This window comes from Schistocerca piceifrons, chromosome 9, assembly GCF_021461385.2.
Source record: "Schistocerca piceifrons isolate TAMUIC-IGC-003096 chromosome 9, iqSchPice1.1, whole genome shotgun sequence".
Taxonomy (NCBI): domain Eukaryota; kingdom Metazoa; phylum Arthropoda; class Insecta; order Orthoptera; family Acrididae; genus Schistocerca; species Schistocerca piceifrons.
In genome coordinates this window covers 119,189,755-119,208,011 of record NC_060146.1, presented here as the reverse complement: position 1 = coordinate 119,208,011, position 18,257 = coordinate 119,189,755, and the positions used below count along the sequence as shown (strand labels likewise).

At 37.9% G+C, this 18,257-nt stretch overlaps 1 protein-coding gene across 1 annotated transcript in view; it reads right to left on the bottom strand.

Annotated features, from left to right (window-relative positions):
• Positions 1-17,058, bottom strand: part of LOC124717097 — a 357,007-nt gene extending 339,949 nt beyond the window's left edge. The window contains exon 1 of the mRNA XM_047243803.1: positions 16,960-17,058. The gene's annotated coding sequence lies outside the window, so the exon portion shown is untranslated. The remainder of the gene's footprint in view (positions 1-16,959) is intronic.
• Between the last annotated feature and the right edge of the window lie 1,199 nt (positions 17,059-18,257).

Sequence of the window (18,257 nt, the reverse complement as noted above, 5' to 3'; positions counted from 1 at the left end):
TTTATATGAAAACTAGCTCCAAAGATGAAGAAGTTGAAGAGATAAAAGAATTTATTCAGATAGTTAAGGGAGATGAAAATTTAGTTGTGATGGGCAACCAGAATTTGAGAGTATAAAACGAAAGAGGAGGAAAAATAGTAAGTGAATATGGAAGGGGGCGGAAGGAATGAAAGAGGAAGCCATGTGGTGCAATTTTGTACAGAGCATGATCATCACACACCCTTGGTTTAGGTACTATGAAAGAAGGCTGTATATGTGGAAGAGACCTGGAGACACCATAAGGTTTCAGATTGATTGTATGAGGGCGCATTCCTCCTCCCCCCCCCCCCCCCCCCTTTCAGCCGAAAACACTGCTACAAATGTCAAATGTGAAACATTACTTACATATTATATGAAATCTCCTGAGTGAGCGCGACAAGTTTCTGTCACTTCTGACAGATAGCGTAGCTGCAGGACAGTTTCAATTAGCATCTGTAGTAATGCATATTACAAACAATGTGCCGTCATTGAATGTCTCATTGCAGAGAAAGAAACTGTGAGGAATATTCACAAACACTTGTGCAATGTCTATGGAGCATCTGCTGTCAACAGAAGTAGAGTTAGGTGCTGGACATGGAGGGTGAGGTCATCAGAAGGCGATTCGGTGGAGCTCCACGATTTGCAGGTGTTGGGGAGACCATCCATGGCTCTCACACCTGAGCTAGCCTCCTCGGACTTCCACTTGTTTGGGCCATTAAAGGATGCCATTCATGGAAGACATTTTGAGGACAATGAGGTGGTGATTCACACAGTGAAGCACTGGCTCTGCCACCAGGACAAGGATTGGTCCGTACAGGGCATACATGCCCTTTTTTTGTGTGTGAAATTCTCATTATGTTCAATAGAGAATTGTTGAAGAAAAAAAAAATATAGTGCATTACTTTCTGGGCATCCCTCGTATAATGGTAAAGCAGAGATTTAGGAACCAGGTTTTAAATTGTAAAACATTTCCAGGGGCAGATGTGGACTCTGATCATAATTTATTGGTTATGAACTGTAGATTAAAATTGAAGAAACTGGAGAAAGGTAGGAAATTAAGGAGATGAGACCTGGATAAGTTGAAAGAACCAGAAGTTGCTGAGAGTTTCAGAGGGAGCATTAGGCAACAGTTGACTAGAACAGGGGAAAGGAATGTGGTAGTAAATGAATAGGTAGCTTTAAGAGACGAATTAGTGAAAGTGGCTAGGGATCGAATAGTAAAAAGACAAGGCCTAGTTGAATCCTTAGATATAGAAGGACATATTGAATTTAATTTATGAAAGGATAAAATATAAAACTGGAGCAAATTAAGTCCATGAAAGGGAATATTAATGTCTAGAAAATGAAATTGACAGGAAGTGCAAAATGGCTAAGCACGAATGCCTAGATGACAAATGTATGGATTTGGAAGTATATGTCTTTAGGGGAAGGACAGACACTGCCTACAGGAATATCAAGAGCTCAGATGGAGAACCAGTACTAAACAAAAAACAGACAGCTGAAGGGTGGAAGGCGCATAGAGGATCTACACAAAAGAGATGTTATATGTTATAGAGGGTCTATACAAGGTAGATGTATGGAAATGAAAGAGGACATAGATGGAGATGAGATGGAAGATATGATCCTGCCTGAAGAATGTGACAGAGCACTGAAAGAATTAAGTTGAAACAAGGTCCTTAGAGTAGAAAATAATCCGTTAGAACTACTCATAGCTTTGGGAGAGCCAGCAATGACAAATCTCTTCCACCTACTGTGCGAGATGTATGAGAAAGGCAAAATAGCCTCAGGGATCAAGAATAATGTCAATAATAGCAATTCCAAAGAAGCAAGTGCTGAAAGGTGAGAACAGTATCAAACTATCAGTTTAATGAAACATGGTTGCAAAATACTAATACAAATTCTCTACAGAAGAATGGAAAACTGGTAAAAGCTGACCTTGGGGAAGATCACATTGGATTCTGGAGAAAGGTACGAACACGCGAAGCAATACTGATTCCACAACTTCTCATAGAAGATAGGTTAAGGAAAGGCAAATCTATGTATATTGCATATGTAGACTTAGAGAAAGCTTTTGACAATGTTGACTGGAATACTCCCTTTGAAATTCTGAAGGTAGCAGGGGTAAAACACACGGAGAGAAAGCCTACTTACAACTTTTACAGAAACCAGGCAACAGTTATATTAGTCGAGGGGCATGAAAGTGAAGTAGTGTTGAGAAAGGAGTGAGATAGGGTTTTAGCCTATTGCCAATGTTATTGAATCTGTGCACTGAGCAAAATTTGGAGTAGAATTTAAAGTTCAGAGACAAGAAATAAAAAACTTTGAGGTTTGCCAATGACATTATTATTCTGTCAGAGACAGCCAAGACCTGGAAGAGCTACTGAATTGAATGGACACTGTCTTGAAAGGAGAATATAGAATGAATATTAACAAGGGCAAGACATGGACAACGGAAAGTAATACAATCAAATCAGGTGATGCTAAGGGAATTAAATTAGAAAATAAGCTACTTAAAGTAATAGATAGGTTTTGCTATTTGGGCAGCAAAATAATGGATGATGGTCGGTGTGAAGAGGATAAGAAATGTAGACTGCCGATGGCAGGAAAACCATTTCTGAAGAAGAGAAATTTGTTAACATTGAATATTGATTTAAGTGTTGAGAAGTCTTTTCTGATGATATTTGAAGAAGTGTAGCAATGTTTGGAAGTGAAACATGGACAATAAAAAGTTTAGACAAGAAAAAAATAAAAGCTTTTGAAATATGATGCTACAGAAAAATGCTGCAGATTGGATGGGTAGATTACCTAGCTAATGAAGAAGTACTGAACAGAAATGGGGAGAAAAGAAATTTGTGGCACAGCTTGACTAAAAGAGGTAATCAATTGATAAGACACATTCTGAGACATCAAGGGATCACCAGTTTAGCATCAAAAGGGATGTGTGGATAGTAAAAATCGTAAAAGGAGACCAAGATCTGAATACAGTAAGCAGATTCAGGACATAGGATGCAGTTTTCATTCACAGATGAAGAAACTCCCACAGGATAAAGTTGCATGGAAAGCTGCATCAAATCAGCTTTTGAACTGAAGACCACAAGAACAACTACTACAACAAACACTAATGTTAGAATGACTATATGACGACACCAAAGAAGTTACCATACAGGATAATAACCAAATTTTACATCATCTTACCAACAATGACAAAACAAAACTAACTCTTATAAGATTTTGAGGAAATAGCACTAAAATAGGAAAGATTGGTTTGAACACCACAGTGCTTTACCAAGCACAGTTCTGCTGGAAGTTGTGCATAGTTGCCTTCCCCCGACCTTTAAACTGACTTAGCAGCCAATTATAGTGAGACCTACAGTTTAATATGCATTCTGAACCCTGGTGCACTTCGTACATTCACCTCAACAAACATAATGAGAGATGAAAGAAGTCATAAATCACACAAAAAAATCGTAGTATTGACTGGGGATTGAACCCAAGACATTTGGATTTGTAGTCTGGCACTATATCACTGAGCCACACAAAATGTAAGTAATGGTAGTAAAATTTTAAAAATTCAAAAGAACCTTATACATTGGTGAGTTACTATATTATGACCACTGCCTGCAATGTCGCAGGTACCTAGAGTGGAAAGAAAAGTATGTAAGCAGAGCAAAGATGAACAGGCAATAATTCTAATGGATCTGCATGTCAAAAATGGGGAAATCCATTGATATAAGCAACTTTGGCAAAGGGTAGATTGTTACAGCTCGGCACCCGAGAAAGAGCATCTCAGACACAGCAAAGCTGGTCAGCTGCTCGTGTGCTACTGTTGTGATCTTCTGTGGACAGAGGTTGAAGGATGGTGAAAGTACGAGTAGGCAACAAGGTATCTGATGTACATATCTCACCACAGTGCGTGGAGGCTGGAGTGTTCTCACGTTCACTCACTGACATCATCACTTACTCACTAACATCATCAATTACTAGGGCAGTGGGCATGATATCATCGTGAATAAACAGTGGATCAATGGGAAAGAGTCACCTGGTCAAGTGAATCAGGTTTCTCATAACAAGTCAATGGTTTCTGAGCAAACAGCTGTGCTTCAGATGCGGGCCTCTAGGGACAGTATTATGCTGTGAGACACATTCACCTGGGCTTCCATAGTACCTGTGGCAGTAACAGAAGGCACCACGACAATGTAGACTACATGAACATCATTGCAAATCATTTTTATCCTCTCACACTCGATGTCATTTCCAAAAACAGTGAAATCTTCGAAAAGAATAACAACCCACATCACAAGGCCAGAACCGTGCTACAGTGGTTTGAGGATAATAATAGTGAAGTCATGTTGATTTCTTACCAAATTTGATTAACAGTAGAAAGAAACAACATTCAAAGAGGAACTCCTCAATTTGTCATGAGTTTCTTTAGTTTGTGTAAGAGCAGCACTTAAATGCTCGGCAATCTCACGTGTGAGCGACTACAGAATAGACATCTGTTTGTCAAGTAAAGGTTTGATCACAAAATTCGAGGAGTGCATATTCCACAATGAGTAATATTCTTTCCACATACATCTGAGTAATAAGCACAACAAAAACTACAGAAATGCAAGTTTTCATAAAGAAGGTGTGCTGACTGTCATTCTTCCTGTACATGATCTGCAAGTGAAATACAGAGAAGGTAAAATTATATTGCCCTGCTCCATACCCTCTGGGCTGTGCAGTACAGTGACTTGAAGAATAATACATAAAAATATATAAAATTACATTTTTCTCGAGTTATCAGTTATTCTATAATAGTTTTTTGTTGCTAATGTGCTCTACAATAAGAAGTGACATTCATTATTTTGAAATGAAACAAGATGTTTATCTACTCTCTTTATCTACCCTCTCCAACCCTCCCCCTCAGTCATAGATTTCAGTTCTTCCTGAATTAACCAACTATCTAAACTATTGTAGCAATCCACAACTGTAAATTCACACACAATACTCAATAACCCTGGTGTGGGTGACCTAGAGCAGCTGAAGTAATAAAGAGCAGAATTGATGGCCACCAGTTGCTGTCAGGGGGCACAATTCTAAGATTTATCACTGCTAACTGGTTTGTGGGTTGTTTTGGGAGAAATGGGTTGGGCAGACATGGAAGAGAGGGGCGATGATGTACTGGGACAAGAGGGCTAATGATGTACTCAGAAAATAGGGGAAAAGGGAAGAGTGTAGCCCAATTAATTCAGAATATGCTGACAGGTTTACATCATGAAATGAGGCAATATGATAGTACCAGAATTTTACTGTTTAGGGAGAAAAATAACTGACAACAGACGATGTACAGATGAGAAGAGAACAGAAGCTCTTGAAGTATTGTGTTACAGAAGAATGCTGAAGATTAGGAGGTTAAATCAGGTAACTAATTAGATGATACTGGATTGAAAAGAAATGTATGTCACAATTTAATTGAAAGAAGAGATTAGTTGACAGGACGCCACTGGGACATCATAGAATCACCAATTTTGTAATCTAGGGAAGGATGGAAGGTAAGGGGGCGGGAGAAGTTGTAGAAAGGCACCAAAGCTTGACTACAGCAATCAGATTCAGTTTGCAGTAATTATATATAGAAATTCTAGTATTGAGAGACGCATCAAACCTGTCTTAACACTAAATACAACTATGTAAGGCTCACTACAAAAAAAAAATAATTCCAGAAATAACTTCCTCAACCTAATGTCTATTGACTTCTTAAACATCTAAATTTACACGTGATGTCAAAGTATTCTTCTTCTTAATAAAAATAAAGAAATTGTGGTTTAATGTCCAATCAATGCCTTTTCATTACAGATGGAGAGTACAGAGTTCTGGGCAACAAATAGGAAGAATATTGATGCATCCTTTTCAAACCAATTATCCCAGCATTTGCCTTAATTGGTTAGAGGAAACCACAGTGTGGCTAAGTCTGAATGGTGGAATGGCGATTTGTACTCTGCTCCCCACAAATGCAAGTTAACTGAGCCGTTTGGCTCACCACTCTGTTCTGGGATGTACCTTTTCCCTTTTTGTCTTAATGATCTGACGTGACTGGGCCTGGCTTCACCTCACGACCCCCCCCCCCCCCCCCCCGACACACACATATATATATAAAATGGAAGGAAACATTCCACGTGGGAAAAATTATATATAAAAACAAAGATGAGGTGACTTACCGAACAAAAGCGCTGGCAGGTCGATAGACACACAAACATACACACAAAATTCAAGCTTTCGCAACAAACTGTTGCCTCATCAGGAAAGAGGGAAGGAGAGGGGAAGACGAAAGGAAGTGGGTTTTAAGGGAGAGGGTAAGGAGTCATTCCAATCCCGGGAGCTGAAAGACTTACCTTAGGGGGAAAAAAGGACAGGTATACACTCGCACACACGCACATATCCATCCCTTAAAACCCACTTCCTTTCGTCTTCCCCTCTCCTTCCCTCTTTCCTGATGAGGCAACAGTTTGTTGTGAAAGCTTGAATTTTGTGTGTATGTTTGTGTTTGTTTGTGTGTCTATTGACCTGCCAGCGCTTTTGTTCGGTAAGTCACCTCATCTTTGTTTTTATATATAATTTTTCCCACGTGGAATGTTTCCTTCCATTATATATATATATATATATATATATATATATATATATATATATATATATATATATATATATATATATATATATATATATATATATATATAAAAATAGAGGGAAACATTCCACGTAGGAAATATATATCTAAAAACAAAGATGATGTGACTTACCAAATGAAAGTGCTGGCAGGTCGACAGACACACAAACAAACACAAACATACACACAAAATTCAAGCTTTCGCAACGAACTGTTGCCTCATCAGGAAAGAAGGAAGGAGAGGGAAAGATGAAAGAATGTGGGTTTTAAGGGAGAGGGTGAGGAGTCATTCTAATCCCGGGCAGGAGCGGAAAGACTTACCTTAGGGGGAAAAAAGGACGGGTATACACTCGCACACACACACATATCCATCCACACATATACAGACACAAGCAGACATATTTAAATATGTCTGCTTGTGTCTGTATATGTGTGGATGGATGTGTGTGTGTGTGTGTGTGTGTGTGTGTGTGTGTGTGTGTGTGTGTGTGTGTGTGTGTGTGCGAGTCCACACATATACAGACACAAGCAGACATATTTAAATATGTCTGCTTGTGTCTGTATATGTGTGGGTGGATATGTGTGTGTGTGCGAGTGTATACCCGACTTTTTTCCCCCTAAGGTAAGTCTTTCCACTCCCGGGATTGGAATGACTCCTCACCCTCTCCCTTAAAACCCACATCCTTTCATCTTTCCCTCTCCTTCCTTCTTTCCTGATGAGGCAACAGTTTGTTGCGAAAGCTTGAATTTTGTGTGTATGTTTGTGTGTCTGTCGACCTGCCAGCACTTTCATTTGGTAAGTCACATCATCTTTGTATATATATATATATATATATATATATATATATATATACACACACACACACACACACACATCTAAGCTCTGAAAGTTTTGCAATATGGGTAATATCATTCATTGTTTGGTTTCGATGCTCTTGTAATAGCCATGTTTGCACATAAAAATTACTGGGCCTGGGTCTGCCTGTCATCCAAGAACTGTTTTTTTATACAAACCAAAGTGTGCTGACACATGTTTGGGTTTGTATGAAGAAAAAAAAATTAACTGGGTATCAGATCTTGAATTTGATACTCAATTTTGTCTTTTCCTATTTTCATTCACTAATGTCTGACAGCATCATGTTTTGGGGTAAATTGTCGCTGATGAAAGAAATGTTTGTTTATTGCACATAAGTGTGTGTGATAAAGATAATGTGTGCTGTGATTCTTCAACTCCTGCCAGAATAATTCAACCCAAAATATTTCACACACACACTATTTCAGCATAATGTATGAGCTCTTTAAACAGCTGGATGTGCCTTTCAGTACATAGAGTGTCTTTTGAGTTTGTTGTCAAAAATTTATCTCAGTTTGAAAATAACTGTAACATTCATAGATTAAATACTAGAAAGGCAAATTATTTACCCCATCCACCACTTAGCCTTACTGTGAACATAGAAGAGTGAGGTCTTCAACTATAATAATCTTTTGAGCACCTACACAGTGATGCAAAGAATTTCACAACTAATTTCAAACAGAAACAAATTGTCTAAGCTACTTAAGATGCAAATAATTACCTAGCTTCCTAACCAAGCAACTAATGAAATCCCCCCCCCCCCAAAGATCACAACTACACTTACTGCTTAACACTAGCGATACCAAACACTGCCTTTTCCATGATGTATACTACTGACAGTAGGGCGTGGCGGGAAGGGGCTGACTTTGTGACCACCACAGAAATTAAAAGAAAAGAGAACAAAAATGCACAGTTTACTGTTTCACTTTTATTAATACAGACTTATTAACGTGTAAGTAGTATTCAGGGTCTGAAAATACCTTTTAGTACTCCCTTGGCAACATTTTCAATAACATATGCTACCAAAGGAGGAGGAGGTACTTTATAATAACCACTAAAAAAATAATAAAAATGCAGATTTTATTAATTGTTGTTGACCTTTATTAAGAACATAATTTTTGGAGAGATATAGATGTTTAAGTAGGATCAAGAACTTGAAAATATTTAATACGACTTTCGTTATGAGAAGTCACATCTACTTCTACACATCAACTCAGATTTCAATTAGGTTTAATGAAAACAATTACAGAGTCTAGTAGAAGCATTAATTCAAAACAACAAATAATTTCTTAAATTCCTAAAATATAAAACACATGACTAGATTCCAATTTTTACAGAAGGTGGGCATATACAACCCCTGCCCCCTCTTGGCATTGCTAGGGTTGATAGTCGTTGCACTGTTACAGGATTCTGTACACACAATTTTTCACACAGCCTGTTTTTAAAGAACAGTAAATATCCAAAAGGAAGGAATCATTTTGGCCCCACTACATTATTTTCACAATGGTCATTACCATGGCTTTCTTGAAAGTGATCATCTTTCATAAGTTGACCAATTTGTTATACTTTATTCTCATTTTGTTTTGCATTTTCAGCTCACTCTGTATTCTATAACATAAATTTTGGAACAACCTTGAGGGAGATTACAATTGATAAAGGGGTAGTTAGGAAGATCCTGGCCTTTATTCCATCAAGCAGATGTCAGTTTTGGTTCTATCTCCTGTTGCTCCATTCTTATACCCTCCCTCCCCCACTAAGGATAACTCTTAACGAATCTTTGTCCTGTCAGGTAAAGACAATGGATGTAGTTATATGCTGATCCATTTCATAGACTTATTTAAGAGTAAGCAAAAGCTTCACTGATCCACTCACCACTATTCATGTCCCATGGCTCCCACTATGAAAGGGGAATTTTCAAGGGTGTGGTATGAATGAAAGTATACATCAACAGATGGAAGTAGCTATCAATAAATTCATATTTTATTTTTTAAAATTTGCAAGTTAAGAGAATGTCTTTCAGTAATAGTTTATCATTTTTAGTTCACACATGCTATAAGCGAACACAATAAAATTTGCAAGAAAACTGCTGTTTTGGTGAAAAAGAGTTTCAGCTTCCTCAACTACACCAAATACTTGACAATTCTCTGTTAGTTTGCTTAGCATTTAAATGATGACAACACCACTTACCAAACAGTAACTACTACTTCCTTCAACTGAGAATAGATGTGTAATTCGAACAGATATTGATAGTTCATGTAACAAGAGTAATGGAATTTCAATAATTTGTGGATAGTGGCAAGTAACATATTTCATAGTTTGCCATTTAACCTTATTACAGAGTGCCCAATTTCTTGTTTTATGTCTGCAGGTCACTAGTTAAAGATTTATTTATTTATTTTTGTGAAATCAGTGTCACACACAGTTCTAGGGTTTAATCTTCATTAAGTCCATGCTTTTTTTCCTCTTGGTATTAATTACTTCTTTAAACTCTGGAAAGGACTTAACATGAAAAATGATGAGCCCATTACTGTGTGGTGTCCATGTTAAACTTCAGGACACCAATAACTATCTGGATAAGTCAGTTCAGTTTATTTTACTATTAACAAGTAAATGTACTTGAGACTGACTGCATTAATTCCCAAAACACTTGAAAATGTCTCTTTAAGGTGGAAATTTAAGGAGACGGGACCTGGATAAACTGAAAAACCAGAAGTTGTTTAGAGTTTCAGGGAGAGCATAACGGAACGATTGACAGGAATGGGGGAAAGAAATACAGTAGAAGAAGAATGGGTAACTTTGAGGGATGAAATAGTGAAGGCTGCAGAGGATCAAGTAGGTAAAAAGACGAGGGCTAGTAGAAATGGTTCAAACGGCTCTAAGCACTATGGGACTTAACATCTGAGGTCATCAGACCCCCTAGAACTTAGAACTACTTGAACCTAACTAACCTAAGGACGTCACACACACATCCATGTTCGAGGCAGGATTCAAACCTGCAACCATAGCAGCAGCACAGTTCCAGACTGAAGAGCCTAGGAACCTGCAACCATAGCAGCAGCACAGTTCCAGACTGAAGCGCCTAGAACTGCCCGGCCACAGCGGCCGACCAGCTATCAGAAATCCTTGGGTAACAGAAGAAATACTGAATTTAATTGATGAAAGGAGACAATATAAAAATACAGTAAATGAAGCAGGCAAAAAGGAATACAAAGGTCTCAAAAATGAGATTGACAGGAAGTGCAAAATGGCTAAGCAGGGATGGCTAGAGGACAGATGTACAGATGTAGAAACATATCACTAAAGGTAACATAAATACTGCCTACAGGAAAATAGAAGAAACCCTTGGAGAAAAGAGAAACACTTGTATGAAATCAAGAGCTCAGATTGAAACCCAGTTCTACGAAAAGGAGGGAAAGCAGAAAGGTGGGAGGAGTATATAGAGGGTCGATACAAGGGTGATGTACTTGAGGACAATATTATGGAAATGGAAGAGGATGTAGATGAAGATGAAATGGGAGATATGATACTGTGTGAAGAGTTTGACAGAGCACTGAAAGACCTAAGTCGAAACAAGGCTCCGGGAGTAGACAACATTCCATTAGAACTACTGACAGCCTTGGGAGAGCCAGTCCTGACAAAACTCTACCATCTGGTGAGCAAGATGTACGAGACAGGCGAAATACCCTCAGATTTCAAGAAGAAAATAATAATTCCAATACCAAAGAAAGCAAGTGTTGACAGATGTGAAAATTACCAAACTATCAGTTTAATAAGTCACAGCTGCAAAATACTAATGCGAATTATTTACAGACGAATGGAAAAACTGGTAGAAGCCGACCTCGGGGAGGATCAGTTCGGATTCCGTAGAAATGTTGGAACATGTGAGGCAATACTGACCCTACGACTTATCTTAGAAGATCGATTAAGGAAAGGCAAACCTATGTTTCTGGCATTTGTAGACTTAGAGAAGGCTTTTGACAATGTTGACTGGAATACTCTCTTTCAAATTCTAAAGGTGGCAGGGGTAAAATACAGGAAGCGAAAGGCTATTTACAATTTGTACAGAAACCAGATGGCAGTTATAAGAGTCAAGGGGCATGAAAGGGAAGCAGTGGTGGGAAAGGGAGTGTGACAGGTTTGTAGCCTATCCCCGACGTTATTCGATCTGTATATTGAGCAAGCAGCAAAGGAAACAAAAGAAAAATTCGGAGTAGGTATTAAAACCCATGGAGGAGAAATAAATACGTTGAGATTCGCCGATGACATTGTAATTCTGTCAGATACAACAAGGGACCTGGAAGAGCAGTTGAACGGTATGGACAGTCTCTTGAAAGGAGGATATAAGATGAACATCAACAAAAGCAAAACGAGGATAATGGAATGTAGTCGAATTAAGTCAGGTGATGCTGAGGGAATTAGATTAGGAAATAACACACTTAAAGTAGTAAATGATTTTTGCTATTTGGGGAGCAAAATAACTGATGATGGTCGAAGTAGGGAAGATAGAAAATGTAGATTAGCAATGGCAAGGAAAGTGTTACTGAAGAAGAGAAACTTGTTAACATCGAGTACAGATGTGTCAGGAAGTCGTTTCTGAAAGTATTTGTATGGAGTGTAGCCATGTATGGAAGTGAAACATGATGATAAATAGTTTAGACAAGAAGAGAATAGAAGCTTTCGAAATGTGGTGTTACAGAAGAATACTGAAGATTAGTTGGGTAGATCACGTAACTAATGAGGAGGTATTGAACAGAATTGGGGAGAAGAGAAATGTGTGGCATAACTTGACTAGACGACGGGATCAGTTGGTAGGACATGTTCTGAGGCATCAAGGGATCACCTTTTTAGTATTGGAGGGCAGCGTAAAGGGTAAAAATCATAGAGGGAGACAAAGAGATGAATATTCTAAACAGTAGGTACTGGGAGATGAAGAAGCTTGCAGAGGATAGAGTAGCATGGAGAGCTGCATCAAACCAGTCTCTGGACTGATGGCCACAACAATAATAAGGTATGCTGTGATGTACTGTATACAATATATTTATTGCACTTTGTACTAAATAAAAACATTTAAAAGAACACATTGACAGTAAGTGCAAAATTGCTAAGCAGAACAAATGTTAAGGATATAGAAACATATTTCACTAGAGGAAACATAGACGCCACTTACAAGAAAATTAAAGAGGCCTTCAGAGAAAAGAGAAGCAGGTGTATGAATATCAAGAGCTCAAATGGAAAACCAGTCCTAGGCAAAAAAGGGAAAGTTGAAAGGAGTATATGGAGGGTCTATACAAGAGAAGGAAACCTGCAGGCAATATTATGGAAAGGGAAGTGGCTGGTTGATAGGTTGATTTAGGGGAGGGGACCAAACAGTGAGGTCAACGGTCCTATCGTATTAGGGAAGGGGCTGAAGGAAGTCAGCCGTGCCCTTTTAAAGCGACCAACCAGGCATTTGCCTGAAGCAATTTAGGGAAATCACACAAAACCTGAAGCGCGATGGCCTGTCGTTGTTCTGAACCGTTGTCCTTCTGAATGTGAATCCAGGGTGCTAATCACTTGAGCCACCTCAGTCAGTAAAGAGAAGTGAACATAGCTGAATACGAGATGGGATATGATACTGAGAGAATAATTTGACAGAGCCCTGAAAGATCTAAGTTGAAACATGTCCCTGGGAGGAGACTATATTATGTCAAAACTACTGATAGCCTTGGGAGAGCAAGCCATGACAAAACTCTTCCATCCGGAGTGCACAAGATGTAAGAGACTTCAAGAAGAATATCATAATTCCAATTACAATGGAAGCAGATGCTGACAGGTGTGAAAATTACTGAACTATCAGTTTTTTAATAAGTCATGGAGGCACAATACAAACATGAATTCTTTACAAATGAACGGAAAAACTGGTAGCAGCCAACCTTGGGGAAGATCAGTTTGGAACATGCAAGGCAATACTGACCCTGCAAGTTCTCATGGAATATAGGTTAAGGATAGGTAAACCAATGTTTATAGCGTTTGTTGACTTAGAGGAAGCTTTTGACAATGTTGACTGGAATACTTTCTTTGAAATTCTGAAGGTACCAGTGGTAAGATACATGGACCAAAAGGCTATTTTCAACTTATACAGAAACTAGACAGCAGTTGTATTAGTCGAGGGGCATGGAAGGGAGAAAATGGTTGAAAAGGGAGTGACATAGGGTTATAACCTATCCTCAATGTTATACAATATGTACACTGAACAAGCGGTAAAGGAAACCAGAGAATAATCTGGAGTACGAATTAAAGTTCAGGGAGAAGAAATGGAAACCTGAGGTTTGCTGCTGACATAGTAATTCTGTCAGAGACAGCAAAGGACATGGAAGAGCAGATGAAGGGAACGGATAGTGTCTTGAAAGGAAGATATGAGATGAACATCAACAAAAGCAAAACAAGGATAATGGAATGTAGTCGAATTAGATCAAGTTATGCTAAGGGGAGCAGATTAGGAAATGAGTTTTGCTATTTGGGCAGCAAAAGAACTGGTGATGGCCAAACTAGAAAGGATATAAAATGTAGACTGGTAATGGCAAGAACAGGACTTCTGAAGAATGCTATTTGTTAACGCCGAATATAGACTTAAGTGTTATGGAGTCTTTTCTGAAAGTATATGTCTGGAGCATAGCATTTATGGAAGTGAAACATGGACAATAAACAGCTTAGACAAAAGGAGAAGCAGCTTTCAAAATGTGGCACTACAGAAGAATACCAAGGATCAGATGACTAGATCATGTAACTAATGAGGAGACACTGAATAGACCTGGACAGACAAAAAAAATTTGTGGCACAACTTGACCACAAGAAGGGAGCAGCTGACAGGACACATTCTGAGACATCAAAGAATCACCACCATGTGGTGGAGTGAAAGAGAGAGAGAGAGAGAGAGAGAGAGAGAGAGAGAGAGAGAGAGAGAGGGGCACGCGTGTGGTGTGCAAGAGGGGAGGGGGGGGGGGATAAAATTGTAGAGGGAGAGCAAGAGATGAATAAAGTAAGCAGTTAGTTATTCGGAGATGAAGAGGCTCACACAGGATAGAGTAGCATGGAGACCTGCCTCAAATCAGCCTTTACACTGAAGACAACAACAATAACTAAATAAATCTTTCAATCATTTTAAAAATTGAGTATGGCAGAAAATAATTCAACAATAAGTCAAGGATAGTATCCAAATAAGCTAAAATCCCTGTTATCAGTGCAACACAATGAGGCATACTTCTACATGCTAGACATGACAGAGCTGCTTGATTAGTTTACCTAATCACAAACTAAATTTTACCTTGTAACTCCAAGGAATTTTACACACAGAATTTCAAGCAGTATATGCAATTTCATAGTAAGAGATGATTCATAGAACTGTTTTAAACTGTAGAAAGTGCATCTAACATTTAAACCTACTTTCCCATGAATATTGTGCTTGTGTTCAAAATCACTGCAATCCTTACAAGCCCATGAATTTAATTTCCTTTAGTGTGTTTGCTGACTTAATCAGTAGGGTTTTTCAGTGTACATTGGCACCTATCATAAAATTTATGTTATTTTTTATCTCTCATTGGTATATCATGTGACCACATGTTCGTCACTGATACATAAATCACTGTGTGTATTGGACTGTGTTCAAGATTAACTATGTACTGAAAGGATTCAATTCCTAGATTTCTCTGCCCCACCGCCAGTACACATTTGCTGTCAATAAATATCTTTCATTTCAGCCTCAAATGAGTTTGCTTCATTTCTCCAATGAAATGCTCAGCATTCACTGACTGACATGTTGATGGTAAACAGGACCAGATTTACAATACTTCAAAAAAAAAAAAAAAAAAAAAAAGCTTTCAGAGTTCGCCAGTACACATTTGCTGTCAATAAATATCTTTCATTTCAGCCTCAAATGAGTTTGCTTCATTTCTCCAATGAAATGCTCAGCATTCACTGACTGACATGTTGATGGTAAACAGGACCAGATTTTTTTAAAAAAAAAACTTTCAGAGTTTTCATATAAGCTATTCCCCAAAATGACCGTGCCACAATCAAATAATGGTGTGCCACAAGACTGCACAAGAGCATGTAAATCCCAAACAAGTGACACTGAAAAACTCAAAACACCTCGTTCCAACCAAAAGTTATGGATAAAACTAGAGATCTTAGTTGAAATCAGAAATCACAATGTTTTCTGCTACCAGTCTCTATTTCCCAGAGTACACAAATGTTGTTCATACTGCAATGCTATCAACTGACCCTCTGCTCATTTTACAGATAATGGTAAAAACTAAATTAAGAGTTCAGTAGCATAAGGAATACTATCACAAATAAAGTTTTACTCTTGCATGACAATGATAGCTTAATAGATTCGAAAGTAACTAAATTAGAATATTTGAATTCTATTACTGTACTCCATTTATTATCCATCATCAACGATATTTAATTTTATGTTTAAGTGAAAGTACACATACTTTCTTCTATCAGCATTCTTACTACATATTTTTTCCACAAGTCAATCAAATCTGAGGAAGGTGGGAGGTTGGATACGACGGAGTGTTGAGAGAGAGAGGTTGTATTACATTATGTGCAAAAAGCTTCGCCAGGGAGTGTCCACTACCAGTCACACCATGCTACTGTATTAAGCGTAACTACTATCACGTTTTTAACAGGAATATCTCCCAATTTGGCTAATATTTCTAGTGTAGTCATACAAACAATGAAACATATGAATTGCACGGAGACTGATACCAAACAATACAATTTCCTCCACAACTACTTCCGCTTATCGTGTCTTTTGTCAGTCTCCAAATTCTAAGATCAGCTAAGAATTAAGTGGTCGGCTTCCTATTCCAAAACAATCTCTCTGCAAAGTAAAAAGTAACGACACTGTAGGTGATAGATAACTATACAATTTCGGGGATGTGCCGGGAGTACTCAGTTTTCGCTAACTTGGCAGGTTATCACGATAAGACTTGTCAGCAAAGTAGAATTTCCATAAAAACCCTATGTACTTGGTGACTGTATTTCTGTGATCAAGTTCTAAATCTTACATACAACAGGTTGCATGCTTTGACGCAGATATTCCGAAAATAATTCTTTGTATAGCGGAAGACAGTTATCAATAACAATTATAATTTAAAGGGAAAGTGTTTCAATGAATTTCAATCATTAATATTATCCACGCAAACCTGTGTTCTTTTCACTTCCTTTTCTGCTACCTCTACAATTATTCACACTTAAAAAACCAATTTGCAGAAGTACAAAAAAGGTACAGTATCTATGCAACTACAGTGCACAGACGCGCGCTACCTGCGCCATATTTGTTTTGTTTACATCTACTATGATTGCTTTCTCCGGACATACCGGAATGACAGCTTTCATGAAATTGAAATAAATAAACTGAACGTCAGTAAGGTTATAGTCCTAAACACGTAATACTTACCCATCCTTATGGAGGTCTTTTTCTTCCACAGCAGAATTTCCGAGACTTTTCGTCGCTTCATGCTCAAATATGATGAAACAATAAAGATTTCTGGCAATACAGAGAAAATTTGGTGCACAATAGATAACTTTTAAACCATCATTTCTGTCTTCTGTTAGAACACATATGATACCAAATTAGGTGAGACGGATTCATTTAGTTTTTTTCTCGAGTTTTTTGCGAGTTTTCTTAGACAAATAAGATATATATTTAACAAACATTTTTTTGTCTTCGTTAACAGACATGGAAGATTTTTTTCCACGGCTCATTAATGAAAACTGTTACTTATGGTGGCTACTTTTTATTTCCTTTCATTCCCTATCCGTATATGTACAACTGGCTGTTCGAATAATGAACTCGTTGCTGCACATCGTAAGGATCATTATATTTAGAGAAGAAATTAACAACTCCGGCAATAAAGTAAAATCAATATGGAATGTTATTACAAGGGAGACAGGAAAAATAAACACTGGCGTAGGTAGTATTAGAATTAAAGAGAACGAGACCATCCTAACCAACAGTACACAAGTACCTTATGTATTTAACAACCATTTCTTAAGTGTAGGATAAAAATTGGTGAGAACACTTCAAAAGAAAAAGCCAGGCAGTACATGGAAGAGTACGAATTGGAAAAAAATTAGTCAGATTAAGTTTCACCTAACAACCTCGTGTGAAATAAGTAAAATTATTAAATTTTTGAAAAATAAATGTTCTGTTGGAGTGGATGACATCTCTAATAAGATATTAAAACAATGTGGAGCAATTACAGCTGATGTTCTGAGTCACATATGTAATGCATCAGTAACTCAAGGTATTTTCCCAAACATGTTAAAATATGCCATTGACAGGCCTCTCCAAAAAGGTGGACACCACAGATGTCAATAATTATTGGCCAGTATCCTGACTTACAGCATTTTCAAAAATCTTCGAGGAAGTAATGTACTCAAGAGTGGTTAGTCATTTCAACAGTAATGGGATACTTAATAAATCACCGTTCGGATTTCAAAACTGCTGTTCCACTGAGACAGCATTATACAATTTCACTTTTCACATACTAGAGTCTTTAAATAGTAAAATGTCACCAACAGGAATTTTCTGTGACTTGTCCAAAGCATTTGATTGTGAGAACCATGACATTATGTAACAGAAATTACAATTCTATGGTATAAATGGAATAGCATATGAGTGGTTTAAGTCATACCTACAGAACAGGATGCAAAAAGTTTCCTTATGTGGGTCAAGTGCTTTAAGTAAGTTTG